At 43.1% G+C, this 21,061-nt stretch overlaps 25 non-coding genes across 25 annotated transcripts; 12 read left to right on the top strand and 13 right to left on the bottom strand.

Moving 5' to 3' along the window:
• Window positions 1-2,857: 2,857 nt before the first annotated feature.
• On the top strand, window positions 2,858-2,929 carry trnap-agg (transfer RNA proline (anticodon AGG)). The gene has a single exon. It is a non-coding gene; the product is annotated as a tRNA-Pro (tRNA).
• Window positions 2,930-3,196: 267 nt separating this feature from the next.
• trnag-ucc (transfer RNA glycine (anticodon UCC)) lies at window positions 3,197-3,268 on the bottom strand. Its single transcript has one exon. It is a non-coding gene; the product is annotated as a tRNA-Gly (tRNA).
• Window positions 3,269-4,261: 993 nt separating this feature from the next.
• On the top strand, window positions 4,262-4,333 carry trnap-agg (transfer RNA proline (anticodon AGG)). The gene has a single exon. It is a non-coding gene; the product is annotated as a tRNA-Pro (tRNA).
• Window positions 4,334-4,600: 267 nt separating this feature from the next.
• On the bottom strand, window positions 4,601-4,672 carry trnag-ucc (transfer RNA glycine (anticodon UCC)). The gene has a single exon. It is a non-coding gene; the product is annotated as a tRNA-Gly (tRNA).
• A 993-nt stretch (window positions 4,673-5,665) lies between these two features.
• Window positions 5,666-5,737, top strand: trnap-agg (transfer RNA proline (anticodon AGG)). The gene has a single exon. It is a non-coding gene; the product is annotated as a tRNA-Pro (tRNA).
• A 267-nt stretch (window positions 5,738-6,004) lies between these two features.
• On the bottom strand, window positions 6,005-6,076 carry trnag-ucc (transfer RNA glycine (anticodon UCC)). Its single transcript has one exon. It is a non-coding gene; the product is annotated as a tRNA-Gly (tRNA).
• A 993-nt stretch (window positions 6,077-7,069) lies between these two features.
• On the top strand, window positions 7,070-7,142 carry trnal-aag (transfer RNA leucine (anticodon AAG)). The gene has a single exon. It is a non-coding gene; the product is annotated as a tRNA-Leu (tRNA).
• A 267-nt stretch (window positions 7,143-7,409) lies between these two features.
• trnag-ucc (transfer RNA glycine (anticodon UCC)) lies at window positions 7,410-7,481 on the bottom strand. Its single transcript has one exon. It is a non-coding gene; the product is annotated as a tRNA-Gly (tRNA).
• A 993-nt stretch (window positions 7,482-8,474) lies between these two features.
• Window positions 8,475-8,547, top strand: trnal-aag (transfer RNA leucine (anticodon AAG)). Its single transcript has one exon. It is a non-coding gene; the product is annotated as a tRNA-Leu (tRNA).
• Window positions 8,548-8,814: 267 nt separating this feature from the next.
• trnag-ucc (transfer RNA glycine (anticodon UCC)) lies at window positions 8,815-8,886 on the bottom strand. The gene has a single exon. It is a non-coding gene; the product is annotated as a tRNA-Gly (tRNA).
• A 993-nt stretch (window positions 8,887-9,879) lies between these two features.
• trnal-aag (transfer RNA leucine (anticodon AAG)) lies at window positions 9,880-9,952 on the top strand. Its single transcript has one exon. It is a non-coding gene; the product is annotated as a tRNA-Leu (tRNA).
• Window positions 9,953-10,219: 267 nt separating this feature from the next.
• trnag-ucc (transfer RNA glycine (anticodon UCC)) lies at window positions 10,220-10,291 on the bottom strand. The gene has a single exon. It is a non-coding gene; the product is annotated as a tRNA-Gly (tRNA).
• Window positions 10,292-11,284: 993 nt separating this feature from the next.
• On the top strand, window positions 11,285-11,356 carry trnap-agg (transfer RNA proline (anticodon AGG)). The gene has a single exon. It is a non-coding gene; the product is annotated as a tRNA-Pro (tRNA).
• A 267-nt stretch (window positions 11,357-11,623) lies between these two features.
• trnag-ucc (transfer RNA glycine (anticodon UCC)) lies at window positions 11,624-11,695 on the bottom strand. Its single transcript has one exon. It is a non-coding gene; the product is annotated as a tRNA-Gly (tRNA).
• A 993-nt stretch (window positions 11,696-12,688) lies between these two features.
• On the top strand, window positions 12,689-12,760 carry trnap-agg (transfer RNA proline (anticodon AGG)). The gene has a single exon. It is a non-coding gene; the product is annotated as a tRNA-Pro (tRNA).
• A 267-nt stretch (window positions 12,761-13,027) lies between these two features.
• trnag-ucc (transfer RNA glycine (anticodon UCC)) lies at window positions 13,028-13,099 on the bottom strand. Its single transcript has one exon. It is a non-coding gene; the product is annotated as a tRNA-Gly (tRNA).
• Window positions 13,100-14,431: 1,332 nt separating this feature from the next.
• trnag-ucc (transfer RNA glycine (anticodon UCC)) lies at window positions 14,432-14,503 on the bottom strand. The gene has a single exon. It is a non-coding gene; the product is annotated as a tRNA-Gly (tRNA).
• A 993-nt stretch (window positions 14,504-15,496) lies between these two features.
• On the top strand, window positions 15,497-15,568 carry trnap-agg (transfer RNA proline (anticodon AGG)). The gene has a single exon. It is a non-coding gene; the product is annotated as a tRNA-Pro (tRNA).
• A 267-nt stretch (window positions 15,569-15,835) lies between these two features.
• Window positions 15,836-15,907, bottom strand: trnag-ucc (transfer RNA glycine (anticodon UCC)). The gene has a single exon. It is a non-coding gene; the product is annotated as a tRNA-Gly (tRNA).
• A 993-nt stretch (window positions 15,908-16,900) lies between these two features.
• On the top strand, window positions 16,901-16,972 carry trnap-agg (transfer RNA proline (anticodon AGG)). The gene has a single exon. It is a non-coding gene; the product is annotated as a tRNA-Pro (tRNA).
• A 267-nt stretch (window positions 16,973-17,239) lies between these two features.
• Window positions 17,240-17,311, bottom strand: trnag-ucc (transfer RNA glycine (anticodon UCC)). The gene has a single exon. It is a non-coding gene; the product is annotated as a tRNA-Gly (tRNA).
• A 993-nt stretch (window positions 17,312-18,304) lies between these two features.
• trnap-agg (transfer RNA proline (anticodon AGG)) lies at window positions 18,305-18,376 on the top strand. Its single transcript has one exon. It is a non-coding gene; the product is annotated as a tRNA-Pro (tRNA).
• A 267-nt stretch (window positions 18,377-18,643) lies between these two features.
• trnag-ucc (transfer RNA glycine (anticodon UCC)) lies at window positions 18,644-18,715 on the bottom strand. Its single transcript has one exon. It is a non-coding gene; the product is annotated as a tRNA-Gly (tRNA).
• Window positions 18,716-19,708: 993 nt separating this feature from the next.
• Window positions 19,709-19,780, top strand: trnap-agg (transfer RNA proline (anticodon AGG)). Its single transcript has one exon. It is a non-coding gene; the product is annotated as a tRNA-Pro (tRNA).
• Window positions 19,781-20,047: 267 nt separating this feature from the next.
• Window positions 20,048-20,119, bottom strand: trnag-ucc (transfer RNA glycine (anticodon UCC)). The gene has a single exon. It is a non-coding gene; the product is annotated as a tRNA-Gly (tRNA).
• Between the last annotated feature and the right edge of the window lie 942 nt (window positions 20,120-21,061).

The following is a 21,061-nucleotide window of genomic DNA, read 5'->3' on the forward strand; positions in this document are numbered from 1 at the left end:
TCCTCATTGTCATTGCCGCAGAAAGCAAAACTATTTTGTTATTGTGTAAGGCTCGTTGGTCTAGGGGTATGATTCTCGCTTAGGGTGTGAGAGGTCGTGCGTTCAAATCCCCGATGAGCCCTTTTGCAGATCTTTTAACAAGCTCAGACAGGCAGATCTCAGGCCACTGGTCGCAAACAGCCACCTCTTGGGTGCAGGACGAGGTGGCTGAATGGTTTAGGCGATGGACAGCTAATCTATTGTGATATTCACTAGCTGGCTCAATGTCGCACTTCATTTAGAAAACCTGCAAAAAGTAAGAGCAAATCGGACTTCCACGAAGATTGATTCCAAGGTAATACACTTGAAATTACACCCAGCCCGTAAAACTAGTGAATATCTCATGCTCTGCATTGGCCGGGAATCGAACCCAGGTCAACTGCTTGGAAGGCAGCTATGCTCACCACTATACCACTAATGCTATGTGAAGCTCGCTAGCAACATGGAGACATCGATTCATATCCTGACCGTCATTTTTGTGGAAAGTGAAAATTCTTTGACCAAACGGATCGTTGGTGTAGGTGTACGATTATGGCTTAGGGTGCGAGAGGTCCCTGGTTAAAAAATCTATCATTTTAATCAGTACCTGTTACCTTCAGATTAGTCCCGTGACACTTGTGGGGAACGTAGGGCAAAACTGAGAACATTGTGACAAGTGGGGTCACATTAGTTTGTTGCCCAAAGATTTTGGATTCTACAAACAGAAGTTGGCACATAAAGGGTTCCGACTTCAGACGGGTCCCCTGACACTTGTGGGGGACGTAGAGACAAATTGGGAACACCACCGTGTTCGTGAGGGTCTCCCCTTTCCAGGGAGTGGTCATACGAATGTGTAGGTCAAACGGTTCAGAAGCTACAGATGTTTTTGTGAGAAGACCGATTATAGGTATGTCTCATGGTTTGACTAACACCGCTCTAGCTCCACCACCTTTCATTGCATATGTGGAGGTGTAACATAAACAGTTATGGAGGCTTGAGACAGATACGACACATCTCAATCTCTCTAGTTGAAAACTGATCGATTTGAATGGGTATTTTTTACATTCGTTTACTTTGATTCACGTACTGATGCATCAGTCAACTCAAAATAAATGAGCTCCATTCTTTTTGAAGTTTTATTTTTTCAGTTTCTCTTTTAAAATATTAATTGATCTCATTTTGCTCAATATTCATTTGTCAACACTCATCATCAGTTTGCTGTCGCGGCTTAAGAAGACAGAATGTGAAAAACACAGCAGATGAAATACAAAAGATTTGAACTGAAGCCTGGTCAACAGTTTGGAAGACTGCTATGCTCACAAGTATAGCACAAACACTCACATGAGGTTCAATCTTTCCAAGCACCATGGACAAGAACAATGGATATCCTCATTGTCATTGCCGCAGAAAGCAAAACTATTTTGTTATTGTGTAAGGCTCGTTGGTCTAGGGGTATGATTCTCGCTTAGGGTGTGAGAGGTCGTGCGTTCAAATCCCCGATGAGCCCTTTTGCAGATCTTTTAACAAGCTCAGACAGGCAGATCTCAGGCCACTGGTCGCAAACAGCCACCTCTTGGGTGCAGGACGAGGTGGCTGAATGGTTTAGGCGATGGACAGCTAATCTATTGTGATATTCACTAGCTGGCTCAATGTCGCACTTCATTTAGAAAACCTGCAAAAAGTAAGAGCAAATCGGACTTCCACGAAGATTGATTCCAAGGTAATACACTTGAAATTACACCCAGCCCGTAAAACTAGTGAATATCTCATGCTCTGCATTGGCCGGGAATCGAACCCAGGTCAACTGCTTGGAAGGCAGCTATGCTCACCACTATACCACTAATGCTATGTGAAGCTCGCTAGCAACATGGAGACATCGATTCATATCCTGACCGTCATTTTTGTGGAAAGTGAAAATTCTTTGACCAAACGGATCGTTGGTGTAGGTGTACGATTATGGCTTAGGGTGCGAGAGGTCCCTGGTTAAAAAATCTATCATTTTAATCAGTACCTGTTACCTTCAGATTAGTCCCGTGACACTTGTGGGGAACGTAGGGCAAAACTGAGAACATTGTGACAAGTGGGGTCACATTAGTTTGTTGCCCAAAGATTTTGGATTCTACAAACAGAAGTTGGCACATAAAGGGTTCCGACTTCAGACGGGTCCCCTGACACTTGTGGGGGACGTAGAGACAAATTGGGAACACCACCGTGTTCGTGAGGGTCTCCCCTTTCCAGGGAGTGGTCATACGAATGTGTAGGTCAAACGGTTCAGAAGCTACAGATGTTTTTGTGAGAAGACCGATTATAGGTATGTCTCATGGTTTGACTAACACCGCTCTAGCTCCACCACCTTTCATTGCATATGTGGAGGTGTAACATAAACAGTTATGGAGGCTTGAGACAGATACGACACATCTCAATCTCTCTAGTTGAAAACTGATCGATTTGAATGGGTATTTTTTACATTCGTTTACTTTGATTCACGTACTGATGCATCAGTCAACTCAAAATAAATGAGCTCCATTCTTTTTGAAGTTTTATTTTTTCAGTTTCTCTTTTAAAATATTAATTGATCTCATTTTGCTCAATATTCATTTGTCAACACTCATCATCAGTTTGCTGTCGCGGCTTAAGAAGACAGAATGTGAAAAACACAGCAGATGAAATACAAAAGATTTGAACTGAAGCCTGGTCAACAGTTTGGAAGACTGCTATGCTCACAAGTATAGCACAAACACTCACATGAGGTTCAATCTTTCCAAGCACCATGGACAAGAACAATGGATATCCTCATTGTCATTGCCGCAGAAAGCAAAACTATTGTGTTATTGTGTAAGGCTCGTTGGTCTAGGGGTATGATTCTCGCTTAGGGTGTGAGAGGTCCTGGGTTCAAATCCCCGATGAGCCCTTTTGCAGATCCTTTAACAAGCTCAGACAGGCAGATCTCAGGCCACTGGTCGCAAACAGCCACCTCTTGGGTGCAGGACGAGGTGGCTGAATGGTTTAGGCGATGGACAGCTAATCTATTGTGATATTCACTAGTTGGCTCAATGTTGCACTTCATTTAGAAAACCTGCAAAAAGTAAGAGCAAATCGGACTTCCACGAAGATTGATTCCAAGGTAATACACTTGAAATTACACCCAGCCCCTAAAACCAGTGAATATCTCATGCTCTGCATTGGCCGGGAATCGAACCCGGGTCAACTGCTTGGAAGGCAGCTATGCTCACCACTATACCACCAATGCTATGTGAAGCTCGCTAGCAACATGGAGACATCGATTCATATCCTGACCGTCATTTTTGTGGAAAGTGAAAATTCTTTGACCAAACGGATCGTTGGTGTAGGTGTACGATTATGGCTTAGGGTGCGAGAGGTCCCTGGTTAAAAAATCTATCATTTTAATCAGTACCTGTTACCTTCAGATTAGTCCCGTGACACTTGTGGGGAACGTAGGGCAAAACTGAGAACATTGTGACAAGTGGGGTCACATTAGTTTGTTGCCCAAAGATTTTGGATTCTACAAACAGAAGTTGGCACATAAAGGGTTCCGACTTCAGACGGGTCCCCTGACACTTGTGGGGGACGTAGAGACAAAGTGGGAACACCACCGTGTTCGTGAGGGTCTCTCCTTTCCAGGGAGTGGTCATACGAATTTGTAGGTCAAACGGTTCAGAAGCTGCAGATGTTTTTGTGAGAAGACCGATTATAGGTATGTCTCATGGTTTGACTAACACCGCTCTAGCTCCACCACCTTTCATTGCATATGTGGAGGTGTAACATAAACAGTTATGGAGGCTTGAGACAGATACGACACATCTCAATCTCTCTAGTTGAAAACTGATCGATTTGAATGGGTATTTTTTACATTCGTTTACTTTGATTCACGTACTGATGCATCAGTCAACTCAAAATAAATGAGCTCCATTCTTTTTGAAGTTTTATTTTTTCAGTTTCTCTTTTAAAATATTAATTGATCTCATTTTGCTCAATATTCATTTGTCAACACTCATCATCAGTTAGCTGTCGCGGCTTAAGAAGACAGAATGTGAAAAACACAGCAGATGAAATACAAAAGATTTGAACTGAAGCCTGGTCAACAGTTTGGAAGACTGCTATGCTCACAAGTATAGCACAAACACTCACATGAGGTTCAATCTTTCCAAGCACCATGGACAAGAACAATGGATATCCTCATTGTCATTGCCGCAGAAAGCAAAACTATTTTGTTATTGTGTAAGGCTCGTTGGTCTAGGGGTATGATTCTCGCTTAGGGTGTGAGAGGTCCTGGGTTCAAATCCCCGATGAGCCCTTTTGCAGATCCTTTAACAAGCTCAGACAGGCAGATCTCAGGCCACTGGTCGCAAACAGCCACCTCTTGGGTGCAGGACGAGGTGGCTGAATGGTTTAGGCGATGGACAGCTAATCTATTGTGATATTCACTAGTTGGCTCAATGTTGCACTTCATTTAGAAAACCTGCAAAAAGTAAGAGCAAATCGGACTTCCACGAAGATTGATTCCAAGGTAATACACTTGAAATTACACCCAGCCCCTAAAACCAGTGAATATCTCATGCTCTGCATTGGCCGGGAATCGAACCCGGGTCAACTGCTTGGAAGGCAGCTATGCTCACCACTATACCACCAATGCTATGTGAAGCTCGCTAGCAACATGGAGACATCGATTCATATCCTGACCGTCATTTTTGTGGAAAGTGAAAATTCTTTGACCAAACGGATCGTTGGTGTAGGTGTACGATTATGGCTTAGGGTGCGAGAGGTCCCTGGTTAAAAAATCTATCATTTTAATCAGTACCTGTTACCTTCAGATTAGTCCCGTGACACTTGTGGGGAACGTAGGGCAAAACTGAGAACATTGTGACAAGTGGGGTCACATTAGTTTGTTGCCCAAAGATTTTGGATTCTACAAACAGAAGTTGGCACATAAAGGGTTCCGACTTCAGACGGGTCCCCTGACACTTGTGGGGGACGTAGAGACAAAGTGGGAACACCACCGTGTTCGTGAGGGTCTCCCCTTTCCAGGGAGTGGTCACACGAATTTGTAGGTCAAACGGTTCAGAAGCTGCAGATGTTTTTGTGAGAAGACCGATTATAGGTATGTCTCATGGTTTGACTAACACCGCTCTAGCTCCACCACCTTTCATTGCATATGTGGAGGTGTAACATAAACAGTTATGGAGGCTTGAGACAGATACGACACATCTCAATCTCTCTAGTTGAAAACTGATCGATTTGAATGGGTATTTTTTACATTCGTTTACTTTGATTCACGTACTGATGCATCAGTCAACTCAAAATAAATGAGCTCCATTCTTTTTGAAGTTTTATTTTTTCAGTTTCTCTTTTAAAATATTAATTGATCTCATTTTGCTCAATATTCATTTGTCAACACTCATCATCAGTTAGCTGTCGCGGCTTAAGAAGACAGAATGTGAAAAACACAGCAGATGAAATACAAAAGATTTGAACTGAAGCCTGGTCAACAGTTTGGAAGACTGCTATGCTCACAAGTATAGCACAAACACTCACATGAGGTTCAATCTTTCCAAGCACCATGGACAAGAACAATGGATATCCTCATTGTCATTGCCGCAGAAAGCAAAACTATTTTGTTATTGTGTAAGGCTCGTTGGTCTAGGGGTATGATTCTCGCTTAGGGTGTGAGAGGTCCTGGGTTCAAATCCCCGATGAGCCCTTTTGCAGATCCTTTAACAAGCTCAGACAGGCAGATCTCAGGCCACTGGTCGCAAACAGCCACCTCTTGGGTGCAGGACGAGGTGGCTGAATGGTTTAGGCGATGGACAGCTAATCTATTGTGATATTCACTAGTTGGCTCAATGTTGCACTTCATTTAGAAAACCTGCAAAAAGTAAGAGCAAATCGGACTTCCACGAAGATTGATTCCAAGGTAATACACTTGAAATTACACCCAGCCCCTAAAACCAGTGAATATCTCATGCTCTGCATTGGCCGGGAATCGAACCCGGGTCAACTGCTTGGAAGGCAGCTATGCTCACCACTATACCACCAATGCTATGTGAAGCTCGCTAGCAACATGGAGACATCGAGTCATATCCTGACCGTCATTTTTGTGGAAAGTGAAAATTCTTTGACCAAACGGATCGTTGGTGTAGGTGTACGATTATGGCTTAGGGTGCGAGAGGTCCCTGGTTAAAAAATCTATCATTTTAATCAGTACCTGTTACCTTCAGATTAGTCCCGTGACACTTGTGGGGAACGTAGGGCAAAACTGAGAACATTGTGACAAGTGGGGTCACATTAGTTTGTTGCCCAAAGATTTTGGATTCTACAAACAGAAGTTGGCACATAAAGGGTTCCGACTTCAGACGGGTCCCCTGACACTTGTGGGGGACGTAGAGACAAATTGGGAACACCACCGTGTTCGTGAGGGTCTCCCCTTTCCAGGGAGTGGTCATACGAATGTGTAGGTCAAACGGTTCAGAAGCTACAGATGTTTTTGTGAGAAGACCGATTATAGGTATGTCTCATGGTTTGACTAACACCGCTCTAGCTCCACCACCTTTCATTGCATATGTGGAGGTGTAACATAAACAGTTATGGAGGCTTGAGACAGATACGACACATCTCAATCTCTCTAGTTGAAAACTGATCGATTTGAATGGGTATTTTTTACATTCGTTTACTTTGATTCACGTACTGATGCATCAGTCAACTCAAAATAAATGAGCTCCATTCTTTTTGAAGTTTTATTTTTTCAGTTTCTCTTTTAAAATATTAATTGATCTCATTTTGCTCAATATTCATTTGTCAACACTCATCATCAGTTTGCTGTCGCGGCTTAAGAAGACAGAATGTGAAAAACACAGCAGATGAAATACAAAAGATTTGAACTGAAGCCTGGTCAACAGTTTGGAAGACTGCTATGCTCACAAGTATAGCACAAACACTCACATGAGGTTCAATCTTTCCAAGCACCATGGACAAGAACAATGGATATCCTCATTGTCATTGCCGCAGAAAGCAAAACTATTTTGTTATTGTGTAAGGCTCGTTGGTCTAGGGGTATGATTCTCGCTTAAGGGTGCGAGAGGTCCCGGGTTCAAATCCCGGATGAGCTCTTTTGCAGATCTTTTAACAAGCTCAGACAGGCAGTTCTCAGGCCACTGGTCGCAAACAGCCACCTCTTGGGCGCAGGACGAGGTGGCTGAATGGTTTAGGCGATGGACAGCTAATCTATTGTGATATTCACTAGCTGGCTCAATGTCGCACTTCATTTAGAAAACCTGCAAAAAGTAAGAGCAAATCGGACTTCCACGAAGATTGATTCCAAGGTAATACACTTGAAATTACACCCAGCCCGTAAAACTAGTGAATATCTCATGCTCTGCATTGGCCGGGAATCGAACCCGGGTCAACTGCTTGGAAGGCAGCTATGCTCACCACTATACCACCAATGCTATGTGAAGCTCGCTAGCAACATGGAGACATCGATTCATATCCTGACCGTCATTTTTGTGGAAAGTGAAAATTCTTTGACCAAACGGATCGTTGGTGTAGGTGTACGATTATGGCTTAGGGTGCGAGAGGTCCCTGGTTAAAAAATCTATCATTTTAATCAGTACCTGTTACCTTCAGATTAGTCCCGTGACACTTGTGGGGAACGTAGGGCAAAACTGAGAACATTGTGACAAGTGGGGTCACATTAGTTTGTTGCCCAAAGATTTTGGATTCTACAAACAGAAGTTGGCACATAAAGGGTTCCGACTTCAGACGGGTCCCCTGACACTTGTGGGGGACGTAGAGACAAATTGGGAACACCACAGTGTTCGTGAGGGTCTCCCCTTTCCAGGGAGTGGTCATACGAATTTGTAGGTCAAACGGTTCAGAAGCTACAGATGTTTTTGTGAGAAGACCGATTATAGGTATGTCTCATGGTTTGACTAACACCGCTCTAGCTCCACCACCTTTCATTGCATATGTGGAGGTGTAACATAAACAGTTATGGAGGCTTGAGACAGATACGACACATCTCAATCTCTCTAGTTGAAAACTGATCGATTTGAATGGGTATTTTTTACATTCGTTTACTTTGATTCACGTACTGATGCATCAGTCAACTCAAAATAAATGAGCTCCATTCTTTTTGAAGTTTTATTTTTTCAGTTTCTCTTTTAAAATATTAATTGATCTCATTTTGCTCAATATTCATTTGTCAACACTCATCATCAGTTTGCTGTCGCGGCTTAAGAAGACAGAATGTGAAAAACACAGCAGATGAAATACAAAAGATTTGAACTGAAGCCTGGTCAACAGTTTGGAAGACTGCTATGCTCACAAGTATAGCACAAACACTCACATGAGGTTCAATCTTTCCAAGCACCATGGACAAGAACAATGGATATCCTCATTGTCATTGCCGCAGAAAGCAAAACTATTTTGTTATTGTGTAAGGCTCGTTGGTCTAGGGGTATGATTCTCGCTTAAGGGTGCGAGAGGTCCCGGGTTCAAATCCCGGATGAGCTCTTTTGCAGATCTTTTAACAAGCTCAGACAGGCAGTTCTCAGGCCACTGGTCGCAAACAGCCACCTCTTGGGCGCAGGACGAGGTGGCTGAATGGTTTAGGCGATGGACAGCTAATCTATTGTGATATTCACTAGCTGGCTCAATGTCGCACTTCATTTAGAAAACCTGCAAAAAGTAAGAGCAAATCGGACTTCCACGAAGATTGATTCCAAGGTAATACACTTGAAATTACACCCAGCCCGTAAAACTAGTGAATATCTCATGCTCTGCATTGGCCGGGAATCGAACCCGGGTCAACTGCTTGGAAGGCAGCTATGCTCACCACTATACCACCAATGCTATGTGAAGCTCGCTAGCAACATGGAGACATCGATTCATATCCTGACCGTCATTTTTGTGGAAAGTGAAAATTCTTTGACCAAACGGATCGTTGGTGTAGGTGTACGATTATGGCTTAGGGTGCGAGAGGTCCCTGGTTAAAAAATCTATCATTTTAATCAGTACCTGTTACCTTCAGATTAGTCCCGTGACACTTGTGGGGAACGTAGGGCAAAACTGAGAACATTGTGACAAGTGGGGTCACATTAGTTTGTTGCCCAAAGATTTTGGATTCTACAAACAGAAGTTGGCACATAAAGGGTTCCGACTTCAGACGGGTCCCCTGACACTTGTGGGGGACGTAGAGACAAATTGGGAACACCACCGTGTTCGTGAGGGTCTCCCCTTTCCAGGGAGTGGTCATACGAATGTGTAGGTCAAACGGTTCAGAAGCTACAGATGTTTTTGTGAGAAGACCGATTATAGGTATGTCTCATGGTTTGACTAACACCGCTCTAGCTCCACCACCTTTCATTGCATATGTGGAGGTGTAACATAAACAGTTATGGAGGCTTGAGACAGATACGACACATCTCAATCTCTCTAGTTGAAAACTGATCGATTTGAATGGGTATTTTTTACATTCGTTTACTTTGATTCACGTACTGATGCATCAGTCAACTCAAAATAAATGAGCTCCATTCTTTTTGAAGTTTTATTTTTTCAGTATCTCTTTTAAAATATTAATTGATCTCATTTTGCTCAATATTCATTTGTCAACACTCATCATCAGTTTGCTGTCGCGGCTTAAGAAGACAGAATGTGAAAAACACAGCAGATGAAATACAAAAGATTTGAACTGAAGCCTGGTCAACAGTTTGGAAGACTGCTATGCTCACAAGTATAGCACAAACACTCACATGAGGTTCAATCTTTCCAAGCACCATGGACAAGAACAATGGATATCCTCATTGTCATTGCCGCAGAAAGCAAAACTATTTTGTTATTGTGTAAGGCTCGTTGGTCTAGGGGTATGATTCTCGCTTAAGGGTGCGAGAGGTCCCGGGTTCAAATCCCGGATGAGCTCTTTTGCAGATCTTTTAACAAGCTCAGACAGGCAGTTCTCAGGCCACTGGTCGCAAACAGCCACCTCTTGGGCGCAGGACGAGGTGGCTGAATGGTTTAGGCGATGGACAGCTAATCTATTGTGATATTCACTAGCTGGCTCAATGTCGCACTTCATTTAGAAAACCTGCAAAAAGTAAGAGCAAATCGGACTTCCACGAAGATTGATTCCAAGGTAATACACTTGAAATTACACCCAGCCCGTAAAACTAGTGAATATCTCATGCTCTGCATTGGCCGGGAATCGAACCCGGGTCAACTGCTTGGAAGGCAGCTATGCTCACCACTATACCACCAATGCTATGTGAAGCTCGCTAGCAACATGGAGACATCGATTCATATCCTGACCGTCATTTTTGTGGAAAGTGAAAATTCTTTGACCAAACGGATCGTTGGTGTAGGTGTACGATTATGGCTTAGGGTGCGAGAGGTCCCTGGTTAAAAAATCTATCATTTTAATCAGTACCTGTTACCTTCAGATTAGTCCCGTGACACTTGTGGGGAACGTAGGGCAAAACTGAGAACATTGTGACAAGTGGGGTCACATTAGTTTGTTGCCCAAAGATTTTGGATTCTACAAACAGAAGTTGGCACATAAAGGGTTCCGACTTCAGACGGGTCCCCTGACACTTGTGGGGGACGTAGAGACAAAGTGGGAACACCACCGTGTTCGTGAGGGTCTCCCCTTTCCAGGGAGTGGTCATACGAATTTGTAGGTCAAACGGTTCAGAAGCTGCAGATGTTTTTGTGAGAAGACCGATTATAGGTATGTCTCATGGTTTGACTAACACCGCTCTAGCTCCACCACCTTTCATTGCATATGTGGAGGTGTAACATAAACAGTTATGGAGGCTTGAGACAGATACGACACATCTCAATCTCTCTAGTTGAAAACTGATCGATTTGAATGGGTATTTTTTACATTCGTTTACTTTGATTCACGTACTGATGCATCAGTCAACTCAAAATAAATGAGCTCCATTCTTTTTGAAGTTTTATTTTTTCAGTTTCTCTTTTAAAATATTAATTGATCTCATTTTGCTCAATATTCATTTGTCAACACTCATCATCAGTTAGCTGTCGCGGCTTAAGAAGACAGAATGTGAAAAACACAGCAGATGAAATACAAAAGATTTGAACTGAAGCCTGGTCAACAGTTTGGAAGACTGCTATGCTCACAAGTATAGCACAAACACTCACATGAGGTTCAATCTTTCCAAGCACCATGGACAAGAACAATGGATATCCTCATTGTCATTGCCGCAGAAAGCAAAACTATTTTGTTATTGTGTAAGGCTCGTTGGTCTAGGGGTATGATTCTCGCTTAGGGTGTGAGAGGTCCTGGGTTCAAATCCCCGATGAGCCCTTTTGCAGATCCTTTAACAAGCTCAGACAGGCAGATCTCAGGCCACTGGTCGCAAACAGCCACCTCTTGGGTGCAGGACGAGGTGGCTGAATGGTTTAGGCGATGGACAGCTAATCTATTGTGATATTCACTAGTTGGCTCAATGTTGCACTTCATTTAGAAAACCTGCAAAAAGTAAGAGCAAATCGGACTTCCACGAAGATTGATTCCAAGGTAATACACTTGAAATTACACCCAGCCCCTAAAACCAGTGAATATCTCATGCTCTGCATTGGCCGGGAATCGAACCCGGGTCAACTGCTTGGAAGGCAGCTATGCTCACCACTATACCACCAATGCTATGTGAAGCTCGCTAGCAACATGGAGACATCGATTCATATCCTGACCGTCATTTTTGTGGAAAGTGAAAATTCTTTGACCAAACGGATCGTTGGTGTAGGTGTACGATTATGGCTTAGGGTGCGAGAGGTCCCTGGTTAAAAAATCTATCATTTTAATCAGTACCTGTTACCTTCAGATTAGTCCCGTGACACTTGTGGGGAACGTAGGGCAAAACTGAGAACATTGTGACAAGTGGGGTCACATTAGTTTGTTGCCCAAAGATTTTGGATTCTACAAACAGAAGTTGGCACATAAAGGGTTCCGACTTCAGACGGGTCCCCTGACACTTGTGGGGGACGTAGAGACAAAGTGGGAACACCACCGTGTTCGTGAGGGTCTCTCCTTTCCAGGGAGTGGTCATACGAATTTGTAGGTCAAACGGTTCAGAAGCTGCAGATGTTTTTGTGAGAAGACCGATTATAGGTATGTCTCATGGTTTGACTAACACCGCTCTAGCTCCACCACCTTTCATTGCATATGTGGAGGTGTAACATAAACAGTTATGGAGGCTTGAGACAGATACGACACATCTCAATCTCTCTAGTTGAAAACTGATCGATTTGAATGGGTATTTTTTACATTCGTTTACTTTGATTCACGTACTGATGCATCAGTCAACTCAAAATAAATGAGCTCCATTCTTTTTGAAGTTTTATTTTTTCAGTTTCTCTTTTAAAATATTAATTGATCTCATTTTGCTCAATATTCATTTGTCAACACTCATCATCAGTTAGCTGTCGCGGCTTAAGAAGACAGAATGTGAAAAACACAGCAGATGAAATACAAAAGATTTGAACTGAAGCCTGGTCAACAGTTTGGAAGACTGCTATGCTCACAAGTATAGCACAAACACTCACATGAGGTTCAATCTTTCCAAGCACCATGGACAAGAACAATGGATATCCTCATTGTCATTGCCGCAGAAAGCAAAACTATTTTGTTATTGTGTAAGGCTCGTTGGTCTAGGGGTATGATTCTCGCTTAGGGTGTGAGAGGTCCTGGGTTCAAATCCCCGATGAGCCCTTTTGCAGATCCTTTAACAAGCTCAGACAGGCAGATCTCAGGCCACTGGTCGCAAACAGCCACCTCTTGGGTGCAGGACGAGGTGGCTGAATGGTTTAGGCGATGGACAGCTAATCTATTGTGATATTCACTAGTTGGCTCAATGTTGCACTTCATTTAGAAAACCTGCAAAAAGTAAGAGCAAATCGGACTTCCACGAAGATTGATTCCAAGGTAATACACTTGAAATTACACCCAGCCCCTAAAACCAGTGAATATCTCATGCTCTGCATTGGCCGGGAATCGAACCCGGGTCAACTGCTTGGAAGGCAGCTATGCTCACCACTATACCACCAATGCTATGTGAAGCTCGCTAGCAACATGGAGACATCGATTCATATCCTGACCGTCATTTTTGTGGAAAGTGAAAATTCTTTGACCAAACGGATCGTTGGTGTAGGTGTACGATTATGGCTTAGGGTGCGAGAGGTCCCTGGTTAAAAAATCTATCATTTTAATCAGTACCTGTTACCTTCAGATTAGTCCCGTGACACTTGTGGGGAACGTAGGGCAAAACTGAGAACATTGTGACAAGTGGGGTCACATTAGTTTGTTGCCCAAAGATTTTGGATTCTACAAACAGAAGTTGGCACATAAAGGGTTCCGACTTCAGACGGGTCCCCTGACACTTGTGGGGGACGTAGAGACAAAGTGGGAACACCACCGTGTTCGTGAGGGTCTCTCCTTTCCAGGGAGTGGTCATACGAATTTGTAGGTCAAACGGTTCAGAAGCTGCAGATGTTTTTGTGAGAAGACCGATTATAGGTATGTCTCATGGTTTGACTAACACCGCTCTAGCTCCACCACCTTTCATTGCATATGTGGAGGTGTAACATAAACAGTTATGGAGGCTTGAGACAGATACGACACATCTCAATCTCTCTAGTTGAAAACTGATCGATTTGAATGGGTATTTTTTACATTCGTTTACTTTGATTCACGTACTGATGCATCAGTCAACTCAAAATAAATGAGCTCCATTCTTTTTGAAGTTTTATTTTTTCAGTTTCTCTTTTAAAATATTAATTGATCTCATTTTGCTCAATATTCATTTGTCAACACTCATCATCAGTTAGCTGTCGCGGCTTAAGAAGACAGAATGTGAAAAACACAGCAGATGAAATACAAAAGATTTGAACTGAAGCCTGGTCAACAGTTTGGAAGACTGCTATGCTCACAAGTATAGCACAAACACTCACATGAGGTTCAATCTTTCCAAGCACCATGGACAAGAACAATGGATATCCTCATTGTCATTGCCGCAGAAAGCAAAACTATTTTGTTATTGTGTAAGGCTCGTTGGTCTAGGGGTATGATTCTCGCTTAGGGTGTGAGAGGTCGTGCGTTCAAATCCCCGATGAGCCCTTTTGCAGATCTTTTAACAAGCTCAGACAGGCAGATCTCAGGCCACTGGTCGCAAACAGCCACCTCTTGGGTGCAGGACGAGGTGGCTGAATGGTTTAGGCGATGGACAGCTAATCTATTGTGATATTCACTAGCTGGCTCAATGTCGCACTTCATTTAGAAAACCTGCAAAAAGTAAGAGCAAATCGGACTTCCACGAAGATTGATTCCAAGGTAATACACTTGAAATTACACCCAGCCCGTAAAACTAGTGAATATCTCATGCTCTGCATTGGCCGGGAATCGAACCCAGGTCAACTGCTTGGAAGGCAGCTATGCTCACCACTATACCACCAATGCTATGTGAAGCTCGCTAGCAACATGGAGACATCGATTCATATCCTGACCGTCATTTTTGTGGAAAGTGAAAATTCTTTGACCAAACGGATCGTTGGTGTAGGTGTACGATTATGGCTTAGGGTGCGAGAGGTCCCTGGTTAAAAAATCTATCATTTTAATCAGTACCTGTTACCTTCAGATTAGTCCCGTGACACTTGTGGGGAACGTAGGGCAAAACTGAGAACATTGTGACAAGTGGGGTCACATTAGTTTGTTGCCCAAAGATTTTGGATTCTACAAACAGAAGTTGGCACATAAAGGGTTCCGACTTCAGAATGGTCCCCTGACACTTGTGGGGGACGTAGAGACAAATTGGGAACACCACCGTGTTCGTGAGGGTCTCCCCTTTCCAGGGAGTGGTCATACGAATTTGTAGGTCAAACGGTTCAGAAGCTACAGATGTTTTTGTGAGAAGACCGATTATAGGTATGTCTCATGGTTTGACTAACACCGCTCTAGCTCCACCACCTTTCATTGCATATGTGGAGGTGTAACATAAACAGTTATGGAGGCTTGAGACAGATACGACACATCTCAATCTCTCTAGTTGAAAACTGATCGATTTGAATGGGTATTTTTTACATTCGTTTACTTTGATTCACGTACTGATGCATCAGTCAACTCAAAATAAATGAGCTCCATTCTTTTTGAAGTTTTATTTTTTCAGTTTCTCTTTTAAAATATTAATTGATCTCATTTTGCTCAATATTCATTTGTCAACACTCATCATCAGTTTGCTGTCGCGGCTTAAGAAGACAGAATGTGAAAAACACAGCAGATGAAATACAAAAGATTTGAACTGAAGCCTGGTCAACAGTTTGGAAGACTGCTATGCTCACAAGTATAGCACAAACACTCACATGAGGTTCAATCTTTCCAAGCACCATGGACAAGAACAATGGATATCCTCATTGTCATTGCCGCAGAAAGCAAAACTATTTTGTTATTGTGTAAGGCTCGTTGGTCTAGGGGTATGATTCTCGCTTAGGGTGCGAGAGGTCCCGGGTTCAAATCCCCGACGAGCCCTTTTGCAGATCTTTTAACAAGCTCAGACAGGCAGATCTCAGGCCACTGGTCGCAAACAGCCACCTCTTGGGTGCAGGACGAGGTGGCTGAATGGTTTAGGCGATGGACAGCTAATCTATTTTGATATTCACTAGCTGGCTCAATGTCGCACTTCATTTAGAAAACCTGCAAAAAGTAAGAGCAAATCGGACTTCCACGAAGATTGATTCCAAGGTAATACACTTGAAATTACACCCAGCCCGTAAAACTAGTGAATATCTCATGCTCTGCATTGGCCGGGAATCGAACCCAGGTCAACTGCTTGGAAGGCAGCTATGCTCACCACTATACCACCAATGCTATGTGAAGCTCGCTAGCAACATGGAGACATCGATTCATATCCTGACCGTCATTTTTGTGGAAAGTGAAAATTCTTTGACCAAACGGATCGTTGGTGTAGGTGTACGATTATGGCTTAGGGTGCGAGAGGTCCCTGGTTAAAAAATCTATCATTTTAATCAGTACCTGTTACCTTCAGATTAGTCCCGTGACACTTGTGGGGAACGTAGGGCAAAACTGAGAACATTGTGACAAGTGGGGTCACATTAGTTTGTTGCCCAAAGATTTTGGATTCTACAAACAGAAGTTGGCACATAAAGGGTTCCGACTTCAGAATGGTCCCCTGACACTTGTGGGGGACGTAGAGACAAATTGGGAACACCACCGTGTTCGTGAGGGTCTCCCCTTTCCAGGGAGTGGTCATACGAATTTGTAGGTCAAACGGTTCAGAAGCTACAGATGTTTTTGTGAGAAGACCGATTATAGGTATGTCTCATGGTTTGACTAACACCGCTCTAGCTCCACCACCTTTCATTGCATATGTGGAGGTGTAACATAAACAGTTATGGAGGCTTGAGACAGATACGACACATCTCAATCTCTCTAGTTGAAAACTGATCGATTTGAATGGGTATTTTTTACATTCGTTTACTTTGATTCACGTACTGATGCATCAGTCAACTCAAAATAAATGAGCTCCATTCTTTTTGAAGTTTTATTTTTTCAGTTTCTCTTTTAAAATATTAATTGATCTCATTTTGCTCAATATTCATTTGTCAACACTCATCATCAGTTTGCTGTCGCGGCTTAAGAAGACAGAATGTGAAAAACACAGCAGATGAAATACAAAAGATTTGAACTGAAGCCTGGTCAACAGTTTGGAAGACTGCTATGCTCACAAGTATAGCACAAACACTCACATGAGGTTCAATCTTTCCAAGCACCATGGACAAGAACAATGGATATCCTCATTGTCATTGCCGCAGAAAGCAAAACTATTTTGTTATTGTGTAAGGCTCGTTGGTCTAGGGGTATGATTCTCGCTTAGGGTGTGAGAGGTCCTGGGTTCAAATCCCCGATGAGCCCTTTTGCAGATCCTTTAACAAGCTCAGACAGGCAGATCTCAGGCCACTGGTCGCAAACAGCCACCTCTTGGGTGCAGGACGAGGTGGCTGAATGGTTTAGGCGATGGACAGCTAATCTATTGTGATATTCACTAGTTGGCTCAATGTTGCACTTCATTTAGAAAACCTGCAAAAAGTAAGAGCAAATCGGACTTCCACGAAGATTGATTCCAAGGTAATACACTTGAAATTACACCCAGCCCCTAAAACCAGTGAATATCTCATGCTCTGCATTGGCCGGGAATCGAACCCGGGTCAACTGCTTGGAAGGCAGCTATGCTCACCACTATACCACCAATGCTATGTGAAGCTCGCTAGCAACATGGAGACATCGATTCATATCCTGACCGTCATTTTTGTGGAAAGTGAAAATTCTTTGACCAAACGGATCGTTGGTGTAGGTGTACGATTATGGCTTAGGGTGCGAGAGGTCCCTGGTTAAAAAATCTATCATTTTAATCAGTACCTGTTACCTTCAGATTAGTCCCGTGACACTTGTGGGGAACGTAGGGCAAAACTGAGAACATTGTGACAAGTGGGGTCACATTAGTTTGTTGCCCAAAGATTTTGGATTCTACAAACAGAAGTTGGCACATAAAGGGTTCCGACTTCAGACGGGTCCCCTGACACTTGTGGGGGACGTAGAGACAAAGTGGGAACACCACCGTGTTCGTGAGGGTCTCTCCTTTCCAGGGAGTGGTCATACGAATTTGTAGGTCAAACGGTTCAGAAGCTGCAGATGTTTTTGTGAGAAGACCGATTATAGGTATGTCTCATGGTTTGACTAACACCGCTCTAGCTCCACCACCTTTCATTGCATATGTGGAGGTGTAACATAAACAGTTATGGAGGCTTGAGACAGATACGACACATCTCAATCTCTCTAGTTGAAAACTGATCGATTTGAATGGGTATTTTTTACATTCGTTTACTTTGATTCACGTACTGATGCATCAGTCAACTCAAAATAAATGAGCTCCATTCTTTTTGAAGTTTTATTTTTTCAGTTTCTCTTTTAAAATATTAATTGATCTCATTTTGCTCAATATTCATTTGTCAACACTCATCATCAGTTAGCTGTCGCGGCTTAAGAAGACAGAATGTGAAAAACACAGCAGATGAAATACAAAAGATTTGAACTGAAGCCTGGTCAACAGTTTGGAAGACTGCTATGCTCACAAGTATAGCACAAACACTCACATGAGGTTCAATCTTTCCAAGCACCATGGACAAGAACAATGGATATCCTCATTGTCATTGCCGCAGAAAGCAAAACTATTTTGTTATTGTGTAAGGCTCGTTGGTCTAGGGGTATGATTCTCGCTTAGGGTGTGAGAGGTCCTGGGTTCAAATCCCCGATGAGCCCTTTTGCAGATCCTTTAACAAGCTCAGACAGGCAGATCTCAGGCCACTGGTCGCAAACAGCCACCTCTTGGGTGCAGGACGAGGTGGCTGAATGGTTTAGGCGATGGACAGCTAATCTATTGTGATATTCACTAGTTGGCTCAATGTTGCACTTCATTTAGAAAACCTGCAAAAAGTAAGAGCAAATCGGACTTCCACGAAGATTGATTCCAAGGTAATACACTTGAAATTACACCCAGCCCCTAAAACCAGTGAATATCTCATGCTCTGCATTGGCCGGGAATCGAACCCGGGTCAACTGCTTGGAAGGCAGCTATGCTCACCACTATACCACCAATGCTATGTGAAGCTCGCTAGCAACATGGAGACATCGATTCATATCCTGACCGTCATTTTTGTGGAAAGTGAAAATTCTTTGACCAAACGGATCGTTGGTGTAGGTGTACGATTATGGCTTAGGGTGCGAGAGGTCCCTGGTTAAAAAATCTATCATTTTAATCAGTACCTGTTACCTTCAGATTAGTCCCGTGACACTTGTGGGGAACGTAGGGCAAAACTGAGAACATTGTGACAAGTGGGGTCACATTAGTTTGTTGCCCAAAGATTTTGGATTCTACAAACAGAAGTTGGCACATAAAGGGTTCCGACTTCAGACGGGTCCCCTGACACTTGTGGGGGACGTAGAGACAAAGTGGGAACACCACCGTGTTCGTGAGGGTCTCCCCTTTCCAGGGAGTGGTCATACGAATTTGTAGGTCAAACGGTTCAGAAGCTGCAGATGTTTTTGTGAGAAGACCGATTATAGGTATGTCTCATGGTTTGACTAACACCGCTCTAGCTCCACCACCTTTCATTGCAGATGTGGAGGTGTAACATAAACAGTTATGGAGGCTTGAGACAGATACGACACATCTCAATCTCTCTAGTTGAAAACTGATCGATTTGAATGGGTATTTTTTACATTCGTTTACTTTGATTCACGTACTGATGCATCAGTCAACTCAAAATAAATGAGCTCCATTCTTTTTGAAGTTTTATTTTTTCAGTTTCTCTTTTAAAATATGAATTGATCTCATTTTGCTCAATATTCATTTGTCAACACTCATCATCAGTTTGCTGTCGCGGCTTAAGAAGACAGAATGTGAAAAACACAGCAGATGAAATACAAAAGATTTGAACTGAAGCCTGGTCAACAGTTTGGAAGACTGCTATGCTCACAAGTATAGCACAAACACTCACATGAGGTTCAATCTTTCCAAGCACCATGGACAAGAACAATGGATATCCTCATTGTCATTGCCGCAGAAAGCAAAACTATTTTGTTATTGTGTAAGGCTCGTTGGTCTAGGGGTATGATTCTCGCTTAGGGTGCGAGAGGTCCCGGGTTCAAATCCCCGACGAGCCCTTTTGCAGATCTTTTAACAAGCTCAGACAGGCAGATCTCAGGCCACTGGTCGCAAACAGCCACCTCTTGGGTGCAGGACGAGGTGGCTGAATGGTTTAGGCGATGGACAGCTAATCTATTGTGATATTCACTAGTTGGCTCAATGTTGCACTTCATTTAGAAAACCTGCAAAAAGTAAGAGCAAATCGGACTTCCACGAAGATTGATTCCAAGGTAATACACTTGAAATTACACCCAGCCCCTAAAACCAGTGAATATCTCATGCTCTGCATTGGCCGGGAATCGAACCCGGGTCAACTGCTTGGAAGGCAGCTATGCTCACCACTATACCACCAATGCTATGTGAAGCTCGCTAGCAACATGGAGACATCGATTCATATCCTGACCGTCATTTTTGTGGAAAGTGAAAATTCTTTGACCAAACGGATCGTTGGTGTAGGTGTACGATTATGGCTTAGGGTGCGAGAGGTCCCTGGTTAAAAAATCTATCATTTTAATCAGTACCTGTTACCTTCAGATTAGTCCCGTGACACTTGTGGGGAACGTAGGGCAAAACTGAGAACATTGTGACAAGTGGGGTCACATTAGTTTGTTGCCCAAAGATTTTGGATTCTACAAACAGAAGTTGGCACATAAAGGGTTCCGACTTCAGACGGGTCCCCTGACACTTGTGGGGGACGTAGAGACAAAGTGGGAACACCACCGTGTTCGTGAGGGTCTCCCCTTTCCAGGGAGTGGTCATACGAATTTGTAGGTCAAACGGTTCAGAAGCTGCAGATGTTTTTGTGAGAAGACCGATTATAGGTATGTCTCATGGTTTGACTAACACCGCTCTAGCTCCACCACCTTTCATTGCAGATGTGGAGGTGTAACATAAACAGTTATGGAGGCTTGAGACAGATACGACACATCTCAATCTCTCTAGTTGAAAACTGATCGATTTGAATGGGTATTTTTTACATTCGTTTACTTTGATTCACGTACTGATGCATCAGTCAACTCAAAATAAATGAGCTCCATTCTTTTTGAAGTTTTATTTTTTCAGTTTCTCTTTTAACCTCTATGGGACCGGCGGGACGAATTCGTCCCACCTACGTAACATCCACTGCCAGCCTGTGGCGCGATTTTCAAAATCTTCAAAATCCTATTACTTCAATTTCTCAAACATATGACTATTTTACAGCCATTTAAAGATAAGACTCTCGTTAATCTAACCACACTGTCCGATTTCAAAAAGGCTTTACAACGAAAGCAAAACATTAGATTATGTCAGCAGAGTAC

Source organism: Salmo salar, unplaced genomic scaffold, assembly GCF_965601325.2.
Source record: "Salmo salar unplaced genomic scaffold, fSalSal1 ptg000135l, whole genome shotgun sequence".
In the NCBI taxonomy this organism is placed as follows: Eukaryota; Metazoa; Chordata; class Actinopteri; order Salmoniformes; family Salmonidae; genus Salmo; species Salmo salar.